The sequence below is a fragment of the Oryctolagus cuniculus genome, chromosome 2, assembly GCF_964237555.1.
Source record: "Oryctolagus cuniculus chromosome 2, mOryCun1.1, whole genome shotgun sequence".
Lineage (NCBI taxonomy): Eukaryota > Metazoa > Chordata > Mammalia > Lagomorpha > Leporidae > Oryctolagus > Oryctolagus cuniculus.
In genome coordinates this window covers 168,689,875-168,711,502 of record NC_091433.1, presented here as the reverse complement: position 1 = coordinate 168,711,502, position 21,628 = coordinate 168,689,875, and positions in this window count along the sequence as shown.

Below are 21,628 nucleotides of genomic sequence, written 5' to 3'. Positions count from 1 at the left end.
ATGCATACTAAACTGATCCTCTGTAAAAAAAAAAAAAAAAAAAAAAAAGAAATTATCAATTCCCAACTTGACTCTCACTGGGATTAAACATGACAATAGGTCTGCTCTGATTTCATCATCATTTTAAAAAATCATCTATTATTTTTCACTTTATGTTTCTGTGTGGGAGCAAACTGTTGAAATCCATACTTAATGTATACTAAGCTGATCTTCTGTATATTAAGATAATCGAAAATGAATCTTGATGTGAATGGAAGTGGAGAGGGAGTGGGAAAGGGGAGGGTTGTGGGTGGGAGGGACGGTATGGGGGGAAAGCCATTGTAATCCATAAGTTGTACTTTGGAAATTTATATGCATTAAATAAAAGTTAAAAAAAAATAAATAAATTTTAACTGAAAAGTGATCCCTGTTAGGAATTTGGAAAACATTATGCTGAGTGAATAAGCCAGTCCCAAAGGGACAAATACCATATGTTCTCCCTGATCGGTGACAACTAACTGAGCACCAAAAAGGAAACCTGTTAAAGTGAAATGAACACTATGAGAAACGGTGACTTGATCAGCCCTCACCCTGACTGGACTGTTGATGAGCAACTTAATATGTTATCCCTCTTAGTATTTTTTTTGTTTGTTCTACTTAATACTTTTGGTTGAATACTGTAATCAATACACAATTCTTCTTAAGTGCTGAAACTTAATTGAAAAGTGATCACTGTTAAATATAAGAGTGGGAGTAAGAGAGGAAGAGATGTGCAATTCGGGACATGCTCAAGCTGACTTACCTCAAACGGTAGAAACATACGAGGGGATTCGAATTCAATCCCATCAAGGTGGCATGTACCAATGCCATCTCATTAGTCCCAGTGATCAATTTCTGATCACAATTGATCATAATGATAGGACTAAGAACCAAAGGGATCACATAAACAAGATTAGTGTCTGCAAATACTAGCTGATAGAATAAAAAAGGGAGAGAACGATCCAACATGGGAAGTGAGATGCACAGCAGACCCATAGAATGGCAGATGTCCTAAACAGCACTCTGGCCTCAGAATCAGCCCTTAAGGCATGCGGATCTGGCTGAAAAGCCCATGAGAATATTTCAGGCATGGAACACCAAGACACTCTGGGGGAAAAAAAAAAACCTAAATGAAAGATCTCCTCGAGTGAGATCCCAGTGGAAAGAACGGGTCATCAAAGAAGGAGGTACCTTTCTCTGAAGGGAGGAGAGAACTTCCACTTTGACCATGGCCTTGTCTAAAAATTATCAGAGTCGGTAAACTCAGGGGGCTTCCATAGCCTTGGTAGCTCATGACAAGAGCCTTGGGTGATTACTGATGCCATAAACAAGAGTGTCAATTTGTTAAGTCAACAACAGGAATCACTGTGCACTTACTCCTCATGTAGGATCTCTGTCCTTAGTGTGCTGTACATTGAGATTTAATGCTATAACTAGTACTCAAACAGTATTTTTCACTTTATGTTTCTGTGTGGGAGCAAATTGTTGAAATCTTTACTTAATGTATGCTAAACTGATCTGTATATAAAGAGAATTGAAAATGAATCTTGAATCCTCTGCCTTGCGGCGCCTGCACACCGGGTTCTAGGCCCAGTCAGGGCTCCAGATTCTGTCCTGGTTGCCCCTCTTCCAGGCCAGCTCTCTGTTGTGGCCCGGGTAGGCAGTGGAGGATGGCCCAAGTGCTTGGGCCCTGCACCCCGCGGCGGCCATTGGAGGGTGAACCAATGGCAAAGGAAGACCTTTCTCTCTGTCTCCCTCTCTCACTGTCCACTCTGCCTGTCAAAAAATAAAAAATAAATAAAAATTAAAAAAAAAAGAAAATGAATCTTGATGTGAATGGAAGGGGAGAGAGAGTGGGAAACGGGAGGTTTGCGGGTGGGAGGGCTGTTATGGCGGGGAAGCCATTGTAATCCATAAGCTGTGCTTTGGAAATTTATATTCATTACATAAAAGTTAAAAAAATAAATTTAAAAAAAACATCATGGCACTGGCTTGAAATATAATTGCGAGTTGCAGAACCTGGGCTTGAATCTATATCCCTCTAATAATGAAATTTGTGCAAATTTCCACACGGATAAAGTAAAACTTAACTCTTAGAACTTGAGCAGTTGTTTGAGATCTTTTGTTTGTATCTAATTCACCAGATTCACTTTTATAGCATTTCTAAATCCTTTTGATCGTTGTAGTATACACAGCTTCCATATGTATATACTTTCTGAGATGAGATGAACCACAGCACTCTCTGGGTCTCAAATTCTCATCTGTAAAATGAAGACATGAGCTCTAAAGGGTTATCCAGTCTGGCAGTCTGTTGTGGAAAGACTATTAGACACCATCGATGATGAATCGTTGACAGAATGATTGGACTGTGTTCACAAAAAACAGCCTTGGGCTGTGTGTATGTAGTCTTATTCTAGCCATATCCCCTGTCCTATACAACCTGGGACTGACTGACTGCATTAATGTGATAGCTGACAGCTGAGCTAAGACACTTTTATGAGCTGTTCTATCTTGCCCTTATTTACTATTTTCTTAATTAATTGCAAACTAGTTAAAATACTAAACACTAAGCACTAGTCATTTAAGTTCTAACACTTCTCCCCAAGTGACTATGATACACCAGTAGTAAGAATGGTGTAGGAGAAAAAGCGAGGCTGTCTGTGACAATGGTTTCATCTATAGATATTGTTCAACTCAGAGAGAAAGGAAAACTCAGAACAGCATTGTGCATGTGCTGCTGTTAGTTTCAGTGTGAGGTTCTCTAGCTCTTGTTCAGGGGAAGTGGTTTTTTTTTTTTTTTTTTTTTAAAGTAAAATTTGTTTAAAAATCAACAATGCAGAAATGAAGAGTATTTAGAAAAACTGTTTAATGTATATGCCTATCTTTAAAGAAGAAGGATTCAGGGGTGGGAAAATGTCTGACCTGCTGGCTGAATAAGGCCTGTAAAATCAATTGGTTTGGCCCTTCCAAGCCAGCCTAGGTAGGACTTGAATTCAAGATCTATAGCAGGCTAATTTTTAAGTTGATAATTTTGTGTGGCTTACAAATGATGCTGTAAGTACCCAAATGTCCCCTGGAGGAGAAAATTCCCTGCAAGTGTCTGTGCCTAGAGAATGTAATGCATAGCAACAATACGCAAGTCAAAGGCAGTATGACAGCACCTCAGCTCCTCCAATAAAATGAGGAAACTAAGTTAAGCATCAAAGGGTTACCTTTTAATTAAAACAATCTTAAATTGTATGGAAGCAATAAAAGCAATAATTATTTTATTCTAGATATAACTAGTTTTATTTGGGGAAACAAACAAAGCTGTTAATTCAATTCAAGGTATTCCTTTTATGAGACGAACTCCTGAAATTCTAATGTCTCCACTCATGACCATTTTAGTCAATGACACTGAAAATGAATGATTGAACTTCATAGCCATGATTTTTCCAAAGTCTCAACTCATCTATTATTTCATTTATCATGTTTGGAAGCAGGTGAAAACTATGTTATTTTTAATTCTCTCTTACTCATGATGTCTAAAATTTGTGACGCAGCTGGCAGGTAACTCTTGATTCCATCTTTCCTCTGATGTACTCCAGGTTGGAAATAATAGAGACACCACCATAAATTTTGAAGCTAAGTCATACCAACAAGAGTTGATGTTACAAATGCCAAGTTGAAATTAATATTAACTTGTAGGTTGTTTTCCAAAAGCTGCTAATATAGTAAATGCAAGATTGGATATTTGCCTAACAAGGAAGACAAATATATAGATATAGACAGAGTGCCTGTCTATATATTTTGTAATGGTAGGATATCTTCATCTTCATTATCTATAATTTAAAGCATTTTTCACATTTTGTACTTCCCTTCTCAAATAAAGTTAGTAATAATCCACAAACAGCACTAACTATAAGTGTATACGTGTAAGTGGAGTATGTCTTGGGGTGGATATCAGTTAGTATTTTGACATCAAGTACATCAGAAACACCTCTATATGACTTATTATTTAAAGTAATCCTCCCAAATCAGTTTTGTAGTCCCAAATTTAGGGCTGAGAGCCATGGCAGCAGTAAATCTGTATGTGGTAGATCCAAAAATAGGACTGTGCTTTGTGTTGTATGTTTCCTAAGCTCTGCTTCTCAAAATCTTTGCTCATTGTCTTTTTGTCTATGCCTGCTTGCTTCTTAAACAGAAGCATGGCTTTAGATAGTATATTTGACTAAGCTAAAGCTGCCAGTCCTGCACAAAGGTTGTTTCTGATCTCATCTGGCATTTTTCTTGTTTTGAGGTTTCAGTAGTGCTTGTCCTTAAGTCCTTCTGCTACTTGTTCATTTTACAAATTCCATTTAAGCACTTAAAGAAATATACATTTGTATACTTCTGCTTTTGCCATTGCTTTGAAATAGTCATTTGAACTGATGTTATATTTTCCTACTTTAAATGATATGAATTTTACGGTAATTTTACCTTTGCCTTTTTGCTTACACTGCTTTCTGCCAGATTCATCAGTACTTGGAAGAGCCACCAAAGGATTGAGCAGCATATCTCAGGCTGGCTATAATAGACAAAACAATTGTTCCATCACAAATAATCCAGTATTCAGGAAGGTGTATTATCCTAGTCTAATAAAACAAACTAAAAATATTTCTATAAACCTGTCCTTAGTATTACCTGGAGGAATTCATAATAGACAGGAAAGCATAGACATAAGGATTTCTCCAGTACCTGTTTTCTTGCTTCATATTTCTGACTTGATGTATTGATTTTTGTAGTTTTGAATGCAATAATTGTTCTTCATGCAAACCTTGCCCATCCTTTAGGTCTGTTTGACTAGGATTTTCCAGTCATAGGAAAAATAAGACTTTGTTGGGGATGATCATTTTTCTTTTCCTTTTAAATCTTATAATGTATAGAAGGTACAGAATGTATTAATTTATTATTTATTCATAGTCAGACATTTTAATCAACTGTTATTGGCATTTTCTCATGCTTCTGATCTGTAAGACGGAGATAGCGCCCCTATATTTAGAATGCATGTGGCATACTTGGGCATCAATCTTAGGGAGAGTTTAATGGTGTCCTCTTCTTTGGGATCAGAGAGGAGAGCAAGAGAAAGCAGAATAAAATGAAATTGATCATAATGAAATGGTAAGGTAGGCAAAGCCTGTCTTTGATGACTGGTTTTAATTCAGTACTTCTTTAGTCCTTTGCTCTACAATCCTGAAGTTTTTCCCTTTTTCTTGCAGAAGCATTATCTCGAGTTGGGGTCACAAGTGTTATGGTGATCTTGGGCAGACCTTGGGTTCTCAATACTTAACAAAACTAACCCACCCCTATTATTTTTTTAGATTTTATTTGTTTATTTGACAGGTAGAATTACAGACAGAGAGACAGAGAGAAAGGTCTTCCTTCCTTTTGTTCACCCCCCAAATGGCCGCTATAGCCGGTGCTGTGCCGATACGAAGCCAGGAGCCAGGTGCTTCCTCCTGGTCTCCCATGTGGGTGCAGGGGCCCAAACACTTGGGCCATCCTCTACTGCCCTCCCTGGCCACAGCAGAGAGTTGGACTGGAAGAGGCGCAACCAGGACTAGAACCTGGCGCCCATATGGGATGCCGGTGCCGCAGGCGGAGGATTAACCCAAGTGATCCACGACGCCTGCCAATCCACCCATATTATTACCTGTATTTCATTAATCTAACCATGTGCTGGTTGATTTAACGAATGAAGAAACCCAAAATTCCTGAGTGAATTCAACATTGGGTTGTCATTAGGTATTACATGCTATGCAGGAGTCATAACAAAAGAGTTATGGGAATTTTATGATATTTTAAAAATTTTATGTTATTTTTAAAATATTTATTTTATTTATTTAAATCCTGAATTTCAAAGAGATAGGGGTGGCGAGGGTGGGGAGAGTGAGAGTTAGAGAAGGGGGAGATCTTCCATCTGCTTGTTCACTCCCCAAATGGCCACAACAGCTGCAGCTGTACCAGGCTGAAGCCAGGATACAGGAACTTCATGTGGGTCCTCCATTTGGGTGCAGAAGTCCAAGTATTTGAGTCATCTTTTGCTACTTATCCATGTACATTAGCAAGGATCTGGACCAGAAATGTAGCAGCCAGGCCTCAAACCATATCAGAATCTAGGTTTGCTGCTTAACCTGCTGTACCACCACCTAACCCCAAGAATTTTATGATTAAACAAAGGTTCTATAACATACAACTTTTCAGAGACTTTAGTAAACAATGAATATCAAAAAAAAAAATATCAGATTCTTACTAATTCTCAAGCTCATTTTACTTTGGAATGTTATTTTATGGCAATGTGGCAAGAAAGTATTGGTAATGACTGACTGTGGTGTAAATGTCCAGCAGTTCTGCAGATAAAATTTATTATTTTTTTTACAAAATATTTTGACATCTCTCTGAATTAACAATATGTGATAGAGAGAACTGGTCTTGTAATCGTAATCAGAAGTTTAAGTTTCTAATCCTGTCTAACTCTGCCTATCAAAAAAAAAAAAAAAACTGAAGCAATTATATCAAAGGTACATGAAACTGGAGAGTTTTACCTTGAAAATGGCTCTCTTTGACTTCTGTTTCTTTTGATGGAGTGCTTAGACCCCAGAAAAGCTCATGATGAAGAATCTAGGATTCCTGGATTTTTGACCTTCTGTATTATTTTAATACAATGACCCAATTCTCCTATATCTGGCCTTCATTATAATGTTGCGGAGATAAAATTCTGTTAGTAATTCCCAAGACTTGTGCCTATTATCCAGATTTTGCATGCTAACTCCTCTTAGTATATTCATAGGTTCTCTACATGATTTGGCCTGGGAATTTTCCTGAGCCTCATATGCTTCGCTCCCTTTGTCTCTTGAACATTTTTGTTACTTCCTTGAAGTCGTTTAGATTTGTATTACTTATAGTTTATTTAGGAACTAGATGCTAAATAACCGAAGGCCATTCAGTAAAAAATTGCCTACTATACTGCAAAAAGTGGAAATGCTTCTTCATATGAATCTGTTGTTAATTTAGGAGATGAGGCACTGGAATTCAATGGAAACACCTCTAAAGCCAAAAAAATCTAAAGATAGTATATTTTTCAATGGTCACTTTCTTCTCTGAACTTTGTCAACATCAAAGATTATAGAAAATATCACTTCATCTTATAGTTCTTAAACTTCCTTTTTTTTAACAAGATTTATTCATTTATTTGAAAGGCAGAGTTACAGAGAGAGAAAGAGAGAAAGAGAGAGAGAGAGAGAGAGAGGTTCTCCATTCACTGGTTCACCCCCCCCCCCCACAATGGCTGCAATGGCCTGAACTGGGCTAATCTGAAACCAGGAGCCTGGAGCTTCCTCCAGGTACCCAATGCTGATGCAGAGGCCCAAGGACCCAGGCCATGTTCCACTGTGCTCCAATGCCATATCAAGAGAGCTGGATCAGAAGTGAGGCAGCTGGGACCCAAACCGACACCCATATGGGATGTTGGCAACCCAGGTGGTGGCTTTACACACTACACCACAGCACCAGCCCAAAACTTCTAACTTTTAATTAGTCTTAACTTTTAATTCCAAAATACCAATAGCCATATTTGAAATTTTTCATGTGCACTACAGTATTTGCAAAGTTTTGGGCTATCATGAAACATTGATAAGTATATTCTAATGGATTAGCTTAATCATTGAGTTACTGTGTATTTGACATAAGATAGCCAGTAACTTTTAGCAATTCAGTGGTTAAAATATGAAAAGTGGTTATTTGATTTAACAGTCCCCCACCCAGGAAACCATGTGTCCTCATTAGTTAATTAAAAGAATAAAATAAAATTACTTCCAGGGTCTCCATAGATAAATATTGAAGGATTTCCATCAAACTTTGAAGTCATCATATGAAGCTATTTTCATTGGTTACTGCCTTTTAAGGACTTACCCAGGAGCATTTGAAGAGGTTCACACTTCCTTTTATGGAGGCTGACAGAGTATAAGTGTAGAGAAAGAAAAAAGCCTATGCAAACTTTTGCCAGACAACATGGAGTTTCTGAAATACAGACTAACTTCAGTGATTGATTTTTTTCACTTCAGCAGCTCACAAAGTGATACAATATTAGGCAAGGACATAAACCATATTCAGGGAGCCAATGCATCGTCCAGTAGTCTGTCAAAAATACATCAAATCTCCAAATGAAATGGTAGTCTACCATGCAAGAGCACTGTCCACTATTTTTTTTATGGGTGTGAGCCTACATCTGTTACTGGTGAATAACTTCCAGCACACCTCTGTGCTGCCATGTTTCATATTAGATGGCAGGCAGTTTGCAAGTATGAGGATTAGAAAGTAGTTGATCAAGAGGTGTTGACAATAGTACCATTAACAATCAGTTCCACTAGGCTGGACATCTGTAAAAAATGAATAACAAAATACTGTATCTGTTCCCAAGCAAGGAGGGTAGTGCATTGTGGTGACTGCCAGGAATATGCAAAGATACCCCAAGTTGTTAACTTTAGTTCATAATTCTTCAGAAGGCATTTTCCATCACTCAGTGCACACCCGCTCTGTATCAGGAGCATTGGTATGTATGAGTGATATGAAGACACTAGTAATGGAGTGTTTAGCTCAATATGTGTTTGTTATTGAATTAAGATACTTGAGATATCATGTAATAAGTGCTAAATAGTATTTGCAGTAGGCCAAAGGATAGCAAAAGAGCCCTTCCATTCTGAGACTCCTTGGATGTGAATCTGGTCACTAGAAGGATCCTGATATCTGAGCAAGACTGAAGGCTCTTCTTAATCTATATGTTCTAGTATTTTCCTCATCTAATTCTTCATTGCCTTTTTTCTAGTACTTATTTAGAAGTCTATCTCCCTGGAAGTTTTAGAGAGGCATTGTAAAATAGAAATAGAATGTGAGGCACCAAGGAAAGTCACTTATGATGTAATTTTAAATTTTATAGCAATCACATCAAAAACATGAAAAGTTAAATTTTAATATATTTAATTAGCCAAACATATCCAAAATATTACCATTTCAACATGTGATGTTATTTACTTTTTTGCCCTAAATACCTAGTACAAGGATTGGGATTCAAAACTATTTGATGAGTAAATGCATGCTTTGAAAGGCTCTTGACATCATTTATGACTAAAGAGAAACTTGAGTATACATGAATGATGACTCTAAGCAATGGATCTGGGCCTATAGTTTTAAAGTTGAAGCAGCAGTCTTCATTAATGGCACGATTAAATTTTGAAAAGCATTTTAGAGAAATGATAGCAATCTGCTGAATCTCATTAGTGATAGATGTAAAAAGAAGCCTTTGAATAGGAAACATTTCAGCATGATTCTGCAAAGAAGTAGTGTGTACTAATTAGGAGAAAATGAATTAGTTTTTGGTAGTGTTGTAGCTGCATTTAGCGAGCTTCTCTCATGATGGCATTACAAGAGATATTCTGTGACTGATGATCTTGTATGTAAATTATTTGAACCCTTTGATTTTTCTACTCTCTTCTTTTACTGTTTTATCATTTATCTGTGTAATTACTTATTATGAGCCTAGGAGATGAAATAGATTAAAAAAACAAGAGAAGTGAAAAACAGGTCAGTGGAATTTAATTACTGACAAACCTTTATAGAAAAGCTTTTAAAACAAACAAATGCTATAATAATTACCAAACATCACTGGGAGATGCAACTCAAAAGAGAATCCTGTTTGAGCATGGAAAAATACCAATTATCTTAAATACAACTTTATAAAAAATGCAATGAACCTAGTGCAAATAAAATCACCTATGACATCTACATCATCGTCATAGCCCATCTATACTGCAATGGAGCAAGCCCATCTATATTATTTTATGGATCTAACCTGACAGTGCTCTTATATTTTATCTGACAATATGTAATTAGAAAAGCATAGAACTTGTTTGTGAAAGCAAATCCTCAGAAATGTTATGGACAGTGATATTCTACCATGAATGTAGGGAACATTCACTTGGTACAAAGGTTTTAAAAAACCATTAAAAATACTTTTTTTTGTAGACCAGTTTTAGATTCACAGCACAATTGAGAGGAAAGTTCAGAGATTTCCAATATTCCCCTTGTTCAATTCCTTTTTTCATGAATGAATAACTGATTTCTCAACCAGTTTTCCTGGTGGAAGACTTCAGGGTCTGAGATGTTGGGACAAGAAGGAGGATGATGTCTTGCAAGTTGCAACAAACCTTTCCCTAAAGAAACTGATTTTCATATGAGGGTCTACCAATTGGTATAAGCAGATAACAAATACTAAGCACTCAGTTTGTGTCTGTATTGAGCTAAATATTCTGATAGATTCAAATCAGTATGAAACATAGCTACTCCCTTTTAAGAACTAGTAATATAATCAAAAAATTAGTGAAATATTAGGCAGTGAACTATAAGGTACTATTTGCTCATGGAAAAAAGAGTTCTGAAGAAGAATAGATCAATGGGATTACAGAAATGAGGAAAGCTTTCATGGAAGGAATGGGATTGAATTCCAGTGTGATAGCTGAGGAGCGAGAGAGATGATGGACCCAGATCATATGCCTCCAGGTATAACTAGAGCCACTTGTGTAAGCAACCAGGATGAGGGTGAGAGTGTGGACTGATAAGTATAGGAGGGTATAGAGGAAATGCGGATAAGAATCTTGAACATCAAGGAGAGGAATTATTATGTTGGGCACCAGCAGACTGCCAAGTCACAAATCCCAGGGCTATAATGTTCCTAATTGTTCTAAATGATTAGTATCACTAGAGGCAAAACACAAGATTTGTTTGTTCTCTGTCTGGCCCAGAAATATATGAAAACTGAGTGGTATTACTGAGATAGAAATGTGGCAAAACATGGAAGGTCTAAAGGATGAAAAAGAATGAATAAATAGAGTAATGATTGATGGAAAGTATGATATTGGAAAGAAATAGGCCTACAGATGAAAAAAGATACAGCTGTTTTGGGACATTTTACCATTCAAAACTGTCTAAATTTATACTATTCCATATAGGATACTCAATTGTTAGCGTTCTAATATTAAACAAATGTGTTTTTTTCACCAATAATTAAATTATCTTCCCAGTGCTTCTCCTTACGGGCTACACTCCATGTGATGACTCAATGATCAAGGTAGTTTTGCTTTTGCAGTTCTGTATTTTCAAGGTGTAGTTTCCCTTTGAACACAGTGGATGGAGAACAGGGAGTTTGGAAAACTATACTGGAATTTTTAATAATTGACACTTACCACTTTTGTTCAACTATTTACTCACTAGAACTATAATATTTGCTCAGTTAACCACAAAGCCCTTGACAAGCATAGTTTCAGCAGATATTGGTGAGTAACCAAAAATTCAACAATAGACATATTGAAGGTGAAAATATCCACAATGTAGTTAGTGGCATAAGATTCAGTTTCATTTTGCATTTAGAAATAAAAATATGCATGCCATCAGGGTAGTGTTGCTCTGAAGTTAACATTTAGATGCAGTGGCATTAAAAGAATGAAGTGGTTAATTCTGTATAATGGGAAGGGAATCTTGGATTTGCTCACAGATCTGTCCTGAAACCGAAGCCCTACTCTTTATCTTTATTAAACTTTTTTTCTTACATGAATAATTTAGTTAGTAATTTGGACTGAATAGCCCAAGTATAAAGTGATTATCAACAAAAAATTAACTGAATGGGAGAATAAGTTTAAACATTAATTTCCCTAGTCTACAGTTTGATTACATAAGGTATGGCACTTTTGTTACCTATATTTCAGATTATATGCTAAATAATATTAATTCAGAGATCATTTTATGTTGATCTTTATGTAGTTTCTTGACAGGAGATTGTACACATAGAAAGAAGACCAAAGTCGTTTTCTGGGTGAGGAGACTGGGGACTAAGTCCCAGTCCTGGCACATATCACATGGGGCCAATGTATCCCATCAGCTTACGTGAAAAGAACAGGAACCCATCACTGGATCAATGCTTTGGGAAAATGCCAGCATATATCCTTGTAAATGTTTTAAACATTATTTTCATTTTATTTGAAAGGAAAGATTAGAAGAGGGGGAGAGGAAAGGAAAGAGAGAGGGAGAAAGAGAGAGAGAGAAAGAGAGAGTATCTTCATCTACAATACTCCTCCTCAAATGTCCACAGTAATCAGAGATGAGCCAGGCCAAAGCCAGAAGCTGAAACCAGTTTGGGTTTTCAACATGGGTGGCAGAAACCCAATATCTTGAGTGACCACCTGTTGCCTCCCAGGGTGCACATTAGTAAGAAGCTGGAATCAGAGTTGAGACTCAAACACAGACACTCCTACAGGACCGACAGGGACGACATAAGTGGTTACTTAACCACTGCACTAAATGACCTGCACCCTGCTGATGTACTTTGAGCTACCTTCCTCAATATTTTTATTGCTGAATGGGAGTGAAAATCAGTATCTTTATTCTGGGGTGCGTATGTGAGGCTGTATCATCACTAGTAAAGTCATTATCACTGTCGTTCATTCAAGTTCTTTCAACTTTTTTATGTTGTCTCGTACTATATCCAGAAAAATCATGTAAATTTTATCAGATCTCTCTTTGTCAGTTACAACACATGTAAGATAGCCCTATTGATTCAGTTCACTTAATCTATTCTATCCACAAAGAATTTCTCCTGCAAAAAAATTGGTGGTATTCGAGGTCAAAAATTATGTTAAAGTTTGAGAGGAATCCATTAGAACCAGCAACTCCATAATGTCACAGTGAGCATTTGTCACTTGGTAAGTAAGAATGTCAGTTAATACAAAAGGAAAAAATTTATTTATGGTAAAAATATTAAAAATCTTTTCTTCTAGCTTTTTAGAAAAATATACAGTGCATTATTTATTGTCACATTTCTGTGCAATAGATAAATATGTAGTTTTATTTTGGTTTAAATTTTTACAAATTAATTTTAAAAAGTAAAACAAAAGAGACTAAAACTAATACCATCATACTCAAAACTCTGCTATATGGTTTTGTAATAAAAGAGCAACCAGGGCAGCATTTGGTGCAGTGGATAAGATGATGCTTAGGATGCCTGCTTCCTATATTTGAGTGACTGGGTTGGAATCTAGGCTCCATTTGGAATTCCGGCTTCCTACTAATGTGCACCCTGATGAATGATAAAATTTGAGAATCAGTGACCAAATAATATAGAACAAACTCTGCATCTGGACTAATTTACCTTAATCAGCACATGGACAAAGTTTAAAGAAAAAGATTCTAATTTTACTAGACTGCCATATAGAGTGGATCTATTATATATATGAGGACTTATATGCTACTGGGAGCCAGGAAAATGAAATTAGATAAAATACCACCCTTTACCACCCTAAACAATTTCAGTAATGGAGAAAGACTTGTAATCAAATAAATGCTAAGATGCCATTATGAGATATAGGGTCAGGGTGTATAGGTGCCACCTTTCATGTGGTTTGAGAAAGGAATAGGAACAGGAAAGCTTCTAGAAGAGGTTCTAGGCACAGAGGTTAAGCATTATATCATCTATAAAGCCTGGCTATGACCCTAAAAACTTGTTTATCCAAGTGGCCAGGAGAGAGAGGAAAAGGCAATTCAGGCAGAGAGAACCACATTGCACAGAGACATTTCTGGAGTGCTAACTGCTGGTATGAAACGTGCAAGGAATATTAACTAGCTGGTGGGAAACGCTTATGGAATGTTAACTGGTTAGTTATGAAACATTTCAGGAATACTAACTAGTTGGGAAAGAGGAGCAACTGAAGAAGAGCTGATAAGCTGCTGGCACATGTTTTAACTGTTGAAGTGCTTCTATCCCAGTTGTAAATTGCCACCTCTCCAAGCCCCTGTGTAATCTTCCCACTGACAAACTGGCTGTCCTGTCCCTTTCCCTTAAATCTCCCCCATATCTAATACAAGACAATCACTCTACACTGAAGGAAGCCTCTGCCTTCCTGCTCCAGGGCTATTGCTCTTTGTTTCTAGGTGTTTGGTGCCCAGGTCATGCTGTCTTTTAATATTCCCCCTGAGTTGAATAAATTGGAGTCAAAATATAGGGATGTACTTATCATGAGGGTTCATATACCATAGTAAAAGTATTTAAATTTTGTACTAGAGATATTTTTGGACAAGATAAAGGGGACCTAACCTATAGTGTTTTGAGACAACTGCTTATCATGACAGAGGGGAAAATATAGTCAAGAGGAGTCTAGAAGATCCTAATGATTTTTTCCCCATGAGATCCTGATCTTCACTAGTATTATAAACATTCAGTATTCAATCAGCTAGAATTTCTTTCTTTCTTTTTTTTTTTGACAGCAGAATTAGACAGTGAGAAAGACAGAGAGAAAGGTCTTCCTTCTATTGGTTCACCCCCAAATGGTTGTTTCTGCTGGCATGCTGTGCCAATCCGAAGCCAGGAGCCAGGTGCTTATCCTGGTCTCCCATGGGGTGCAGGGCCCAAGCACTTGGGCCATCCTCCACTGCACTCCTGGGCCACAGCAGAGAGCTGGACTGGAAGAGGAGCAACCGGGACAGAATTGGCACCCCAACTAGGACTAGAACCCAGAGTGCCAGCGCCGCAGGTGGAGGATTAGCCAAGTGAGCCACAGCGCCAGCCTGGAATTTCTAAAACCATGAAATTCCCTCCATTTTTGTTTCAGTTAAAACTGATGTTAAAAAATAAGAGACAATAGAGGGCAAAACCTCATTACTCATTTTTGTGTGTGTTCTAGAACCCATGCTTGAATATTATGCTTTTATGTATTTGTTAAGGTTTATTGTATATTTGTTGACTCATATTGGTCCATGGAAAGGATATAAGGAAATATGCATCATTAAAGAACAAATAGTAGTCAGTAGCATTTTAAAGATTTATTTATTTATTTGAAAGTTGGAGTTAATATGCAGAGAAGAATATATATATATATATGTGTGTGTGTGTGTGTGTGTGTATATATATATATATATATATAGAGAGAGAGAGAGAGAGAGAGAGAGACAGAGACAGAGAGAAATCTTCCATCTGCTGTTTCACTTCCCAGATAGCCACAATGGCTAGCACTGGGTCAGGGTGAAGCCAGTAGCCGGGAGCTTCTTCTGGGTTGCCCACATGGGTGATAAGGACCCAAGTACTTGAGCCATCTGTTATTGTTAGCAGGGAGCTGAATTGGAATTGGAGCAGCCGGGACTCAAACTGGAAACCATATGAGATACTGGCACTGCAGGAGTCAGCTTTACCTGGTGCTCCACAACACTGGCTCCGTCAGTAGCACTTTAATTAAATATGTGTATGTATGGGAGGGGGAATTTCACTTACTGAAAAATGGAATTTCTTATATACTGTACATCAACTTTAACATTAAATGTTTTAGATCACAGAATTTTTTATTATACCCAGTTTTATTATTGTTTTTAAGAGATGAACCATTGATATTAAACATTTTTTTTGCATCTCAACAATAATGGCCACTTCATTCCCATTAAATAATGTCAGGAACCCAATCTATATTAGCAGATTGATGAAACAAGGACATATTGTAAGCAATTAGCATGGGAATCAGTACTAGCCTCACTTGAATACATATGAAAATAGTGTACATAAGGCATAATATAAGAAAGAAGAGTTTTGAGCTCACAGTTTAGCAAACATGTTTGATGATAGTGAAAGATAATTGACAAACAAAAGAGGAATGCTTCTATTTCCAGTAATTATTTCGTTGGGTACTGGAGAACTATATTTACCATGTAATTTCAATAACTTTCTGCCTGAGGGCAATCTTGAGATAATCCATACTAATGGAAATGTTATGAAATATAATAGTATCATAAATATCCTTGTGCCTACTTACTACTATCCTGATTAGCTTCAATTATTATTTGAAAGATTTGGCTCCCTAGGACTCAAGTTGCAACAAATTTGGACACAGTGAGTCATGTACAAAGTAGCAATTTATACAATTACTCCATTTCCCAGGTTTGGAGAGTTAGGGCAGTGTTACTGAAGTATTTCACCAGGAGTCCAGCTGATGAACTCAGCAGTGAAGACTGTTATGCTGAGTTTCATCAAGAGGGCTACAGAGAGTTCCAGAAGGCTTGTGGAGACTTGTCAAAATCAAAACAAAGAGACAAACTTTACTTTTTATGTTAACAATGGGATTACACTTAAAGAAAAGAGTTTAAAGACCCGCACAAAGAAATAGTCTGGAGTAGATAGTTAATACTAAGAATTAGGGGGAAGGAAACCTCTTGGGTAATAGAATCAATTAAGAAATTTGTTGGGAGACAAATTGAGACATTAGGGAAGATCGGTTGTCCGGTGTAGTCCTGTCTTTCCTCCCTGGGTGAAAGTTGACTGTTATAACTAATTCAGGCAGTATTCTTCAGAAAGAGCAATAGCCATTGGGATTGATGCTGGCTATGGCTTGCAGATGGTGCTTTCTTAACCTGGAACTGATCCTCAGCTGTGCAGTTATAATAATCTATTTTATTCATTCCTCAACCTTTGCCATTTGTAAGGACACTGAGCCAAATGTCAGAGCAAAGCTGATCAAAAAAAGGTCAATTATTTATGCACAGAAATAGAATTCTCTCTACAGTGCCTTTCACATAACACCCCTTTCCTCAAGTATTCACTCTGGAGGTGGTGGGAGTCAGCTGCTCTGCATGACCTTTTCCAATAGAAGAATTCAGTGGCTGTAAGTTAAGATTAGTGAGAAAAATAACAATATGAGAAAAATAATTTTAAGGGATAATATGTTCCCTATGATAGCACAGTGTACTCTTCTGATTCCAGGATTATAACCAGGTAAACAAGAAAAGAAACACTGGTCAGTTGTTCCTTATCCTGTTTTATGCTGGCACAATGAATAACAATTTTTTACTAATTTATTTTTTAATTGTTTAAATCTTTTTTATGACATGATGTCACATTACAATTTCCAAGATGGAGTGTTTTCATTCAATTATTGTATTCTGGACTTTTCTGTTGCTCTTTTTCTGGTTTTATCCTCAGATTGTATGTTCATGACATTTTGATCCCTTAAGTATATTTACTCATAATGATTGTGGCACAAAATATGTGGCAATAAAGTTAAAGTTTCAAGAATACATTTTGAAGATCCATTATGGTATGACATTTTGTACAGAGGAAAATATAGATAACAAACCTTTATTTGAATACCTCTCCTGGTACTAAGTGGTCTGACCCTGGACAAATAAGATACTCAATCACTTATAAAATGAAAATATTGCAAGGCATTTTAGAATTTTATAAAGAAAAAATAATGCTCTGATTACCTATATCTGAGAATAGTAAAAATCAGTAAAACATAACTTTAGTGTTAGTATGCTAATGATGATGATAATGATGATGATGATTATTTAACAGTGGGTCTCCAAGTTAACCAGGTTATTGTTTTGTACATAGGGAAGTGGAAAAAAGGTTTAACCTAAGCCAAGATACCTACATTTGTCAATTTACAAAGGAGAGGAAAGTTATAGTCAAATCCAACTTTAAAAAATTGCATATATTACATACATAAACAAAGGTGCACACACTTGTATATACAAGTGTGTGTGTGTGTGTATATATATATATATATATATCAGAAAGGTAAGATTCAGGTCAATTACTCATTTTACTATTATTTATTTTTCTTTAGGTACATGACAGAAGATCAACATAAACTCTGAAAGTTGATTAGGATAAAATACATGTATCTAGTAGCTAGATGAGTTTATTGCATTGAAGAAACCTGGCTTAAGTAATGTATAAAATTTCAGCTTTATCTGTATTGTATAACAGTTGGTATCTTGAGCACATCCTCATACATCTATCTCTCAAATATCAAATGAATCTGTGAGATATGTATTTTAGCCCTATTTTGCAAATGAGAAAGCTGAAGCTAATTTGAACTGAAGAAAACAACATAACAGAGATGAAATGTCTTGTTGGCAAGTCTGAAGGGAAGTCCCAAACTTTGGCAAAGACGGACCCTCCCAGGAATCTGGTGTGGCCTCAAGCCAGGAAAGTAACCTATATTGAAGGATTCAGAGGGATCATTGCAGATACATTCTCTGGAGGGCCCTCTCTTTCCCCTAAACCAGGCTCAGTCTTCTGCTTGCTTCCATGGCAGGTTCTCTGCTTTCTTATATTCAACACACTAGACTAGAATCCCTGAAGTAACAACATTATTTTTAGGGAATGTTTTATCATGCACTAGATTTGACATTCTGCAGGGGATATATAACAGGCAGTGTGGCAAATAGATGAGCAGAACGTGACATAAATGTGACAGATTGCTCGTCCCCCCTCTCCTCACTCCCTTCCTGGAAGACATTCATTGACAGTTGGAGAAAAATGAATTATTTCATTAGCCCAATGAAGAGAAAGTTTATTCTGTAAGTGGCAGCTAATGTTAGCAACAGAACAGCTGGTTTGTCCTGCAGATGTTTACCTCTAAGGAAGCTGAGGGACCTAATTCCAACAGCTAGCTATGGTCTCCCACTAGATCTTAAAGTAAACACCCTGATTTAGGTGATGGTGGCTGCTGTGGCAAGGAGATCTGTTAGCAATGACTTTAAAAGTAGGAACTTAGTTTTGTTCATTTAACAAGGAAATGGTTATAGGGAGAGGTGGGTTCTGAACCACACAGTCATTGATGAACTCAGGCCAACAGGGCTCTGAGAAATTATTCTGCTTGTGAGCCCAGGAGGAAAGAAAAAGAGGTTTGTGAATTACAAAGTAGCTTTGCAATGTAAACCTACATAGAAGGCCAGTGCAGTGTCTAACACAATTGTTTGTGATTCTCTGAAGATAGTACTTCACCATTTGCCTTTTCTTTCATTTTTTATTCAGTGAAATTTTTTGTAAGATTTTATTTATTTATCTGAGAAGTAGAATACACACACAGAGAGAGAGAGAGACAGAGAGGGGGAGAGAGAGAGAGAGAGAGAGAGAGAGAGAGTTTCTTCCATCCACTGGTTCACTCCCCAAATGACTGCAATGATCTGAGCTGAGCCAATCTGAAACCAGGAGCCAGGAGCTTCTTCTAGGTCTCCCACACTGGTGCAGGGGCCAAACACTTGGGCCATCTTCCACTGCTTTCCCAGGCCAGAGCAGTCAGCGGACTTGGAAGAGAGGCAGCCAGAACACAAACTGGCACCCATATGGGGTGCTGGTGCTACAGGCGGAGGCTTAGCCACTATACCATAGTACCTGCCCCCTTTATCTTCTTTAAATAACTTTGTTCTAGCAGAATAACTCTGTATTAATATGGATGCCAATGCAAGAATAATTATACATTATCTTCTTTTTTTTAAAGATTTATTTACATACTTGAAAGTCAGAGTTACACACACACACACACACACAGAGAGAGAGAGAGAGAGAGAGAGAGAGAGAGAGAATCTTCCATCAGATGGTTCACTCCCCAATTTGCTGCAATGGCTGCAGCTACACCGATCCAAAGCCAGGAGCCAGGAGCTTCTTCCAGGTCTCCCTCATGGTTGCAGGGGCCCATGGACTTGGGCCATCTTCTACTGCTTTCCCAGGCCATAGCAAAGATCTGGATCGGAAGTGGAGCACCTGGGTCTTGAACCGGCGCCCATGTGGTATGCCAGCACTGCAGGTGGCAGCTTTACCAGAGCTCTGGCCCCGTATATTATCTTCTGATGTACATAATCATGCTAATGATTTGTTAGCTATTGATATAAATGTGTGTTTAATATACTATGTGATATATACATATGTGATACACTTGTGTATACACACAAAAGAGTGTAAGATAACAATGTGTGTAGCAGACATATTTGTATGAAAGCAGAGAAAGAGTTTCTGGATGATTCAAAGCCATATTTTATTGTGAGTACATCAGGCTGATCTCTGCAAGGGACATAAAAGGAAGAGATCTGATAGAATGAGTTTGTACACCTTCATTTCCCCTGCATTAAATTTCAAGAAAAAAAAAAAAAAGAAGCACATGTTAAATTCTGTTGTTGTGTCTCTTTATACTCCTTACTTCTAGAACACTTAGACTTTGCTTAGCTTTTATAACATTTCTACTTTTGAAGATCACAGGTCAGTATTTTTTTAGTATAAAGACCCAAATTGAGGGTTTTCTCTTTTCAACTAAACTCAGTTCATGTAGCTTTGGCAGGAACATCACAGAAATAATGATGCATTTTTCTTATTGTACCCCATCGGATGGTGAACCATTTCCATTTGCACAGTTGCTAGTGATGTTAACTATGACCGTGTGACTTTGGTGGCATCTCTGAGGATTTTGCACCTGCCTTTTACCCTTTGTAGATAGTAAATATATTGTGGGAAGGAACTTTGAGCTACATTAAGTAGCATGTTCCTCATCACATGTTCAGTGAAGACAATTATTTTTATCTGTATGGATGCCTGTTTCTTATTTTAGTAATTCATTATTATCTATTATTTTGATATTTACTTTGTCCCCAGTTTAGCCATGTGGAGTCCCTTCAATCCAGTTTCTGTGTCTTTTTATTATGTTCCTAATTCTTGGAGCAAATTTTTGTTTTCTAGAACAATATTATGATCTAGTCTTGTATTTCCCCAGCCTCAAATCTATTTTTTTATTTTTTATTTATTTATTTTTGACAGGCAGATTTAGACAGTGAGAGAGAGAGAGAGAGAGAGAGAGAGAGAGGGAAAGGTCTTCCTTCCATTGGTTCACCCCCCAAATGGCCGCTACAGCCTGCACGCTGCGGCTGGCGTGCTGCACCGATCCGAAGCCAGGAGCCAGGTGCTTCCTCCTGGTATCCCATGCGGGTGCAGGGCCCAAGCACTTGGGCCAACTTCCACTGCCTTCCTGGGCCACAGCAGAGAGCTGGACTGGAAGAGGAGCCACTGGGACAGAATCCGGCGCCCCAACCGGGACTAGAACCCGGGGTGCCAGCGCTGCAGGTGGAGGATTAGCGTAGTGAGCCACTGAGCCGGCCCCCAGCCTCGAATCTAAAATCTATGGTTTCCTCAAGAAGCACAAAGCTCATTTTCAGTAGAGAATGGAATGTAGAAGCAAATTTTTGTGTGGTCAATGTGCTCATTTAGTGAAGGTGTCATTGTCTCTGGGCTGTTGCTGTCAACAGTACTGAAGAATGTATTAATGTGTGTACACACATATGCGCAGGAGCACACACTGACATCTGATTGCCTTTATCTCCATGTATTACAGTTGCTGAGTTTATATAGATACTTCCAGTTCCAGTCTCAGAGCACAGAGTTTATTCTGGCTTCCTCCTATATACATTCGTAACTTTTAAAAAAATAATATTTTATTTATTGGAGAGGTATTTTTACAGAGAGAGGGAAAGACAGAAAGATCTTCCATCCACTGGTTCACTCTCCAAATGGCCACAATGGCCAGAACTGATATGATCCAAAGCCAGGAGCCAAGAGTTTCTCCCAGGTCTCCCACGCAGATCCGAGGACCTAAGCATTTGGGCATTGTCACTGCTTTTCCAGGCCATAGCGGAAGAGGAACAGCTGGGACAAGAACCAGCGCCTATACAGAATGTCAGCTCTGTACTTAGCCTACTACGCCACAGTGCCAGCCCCTTCACATTTGTAATTTTA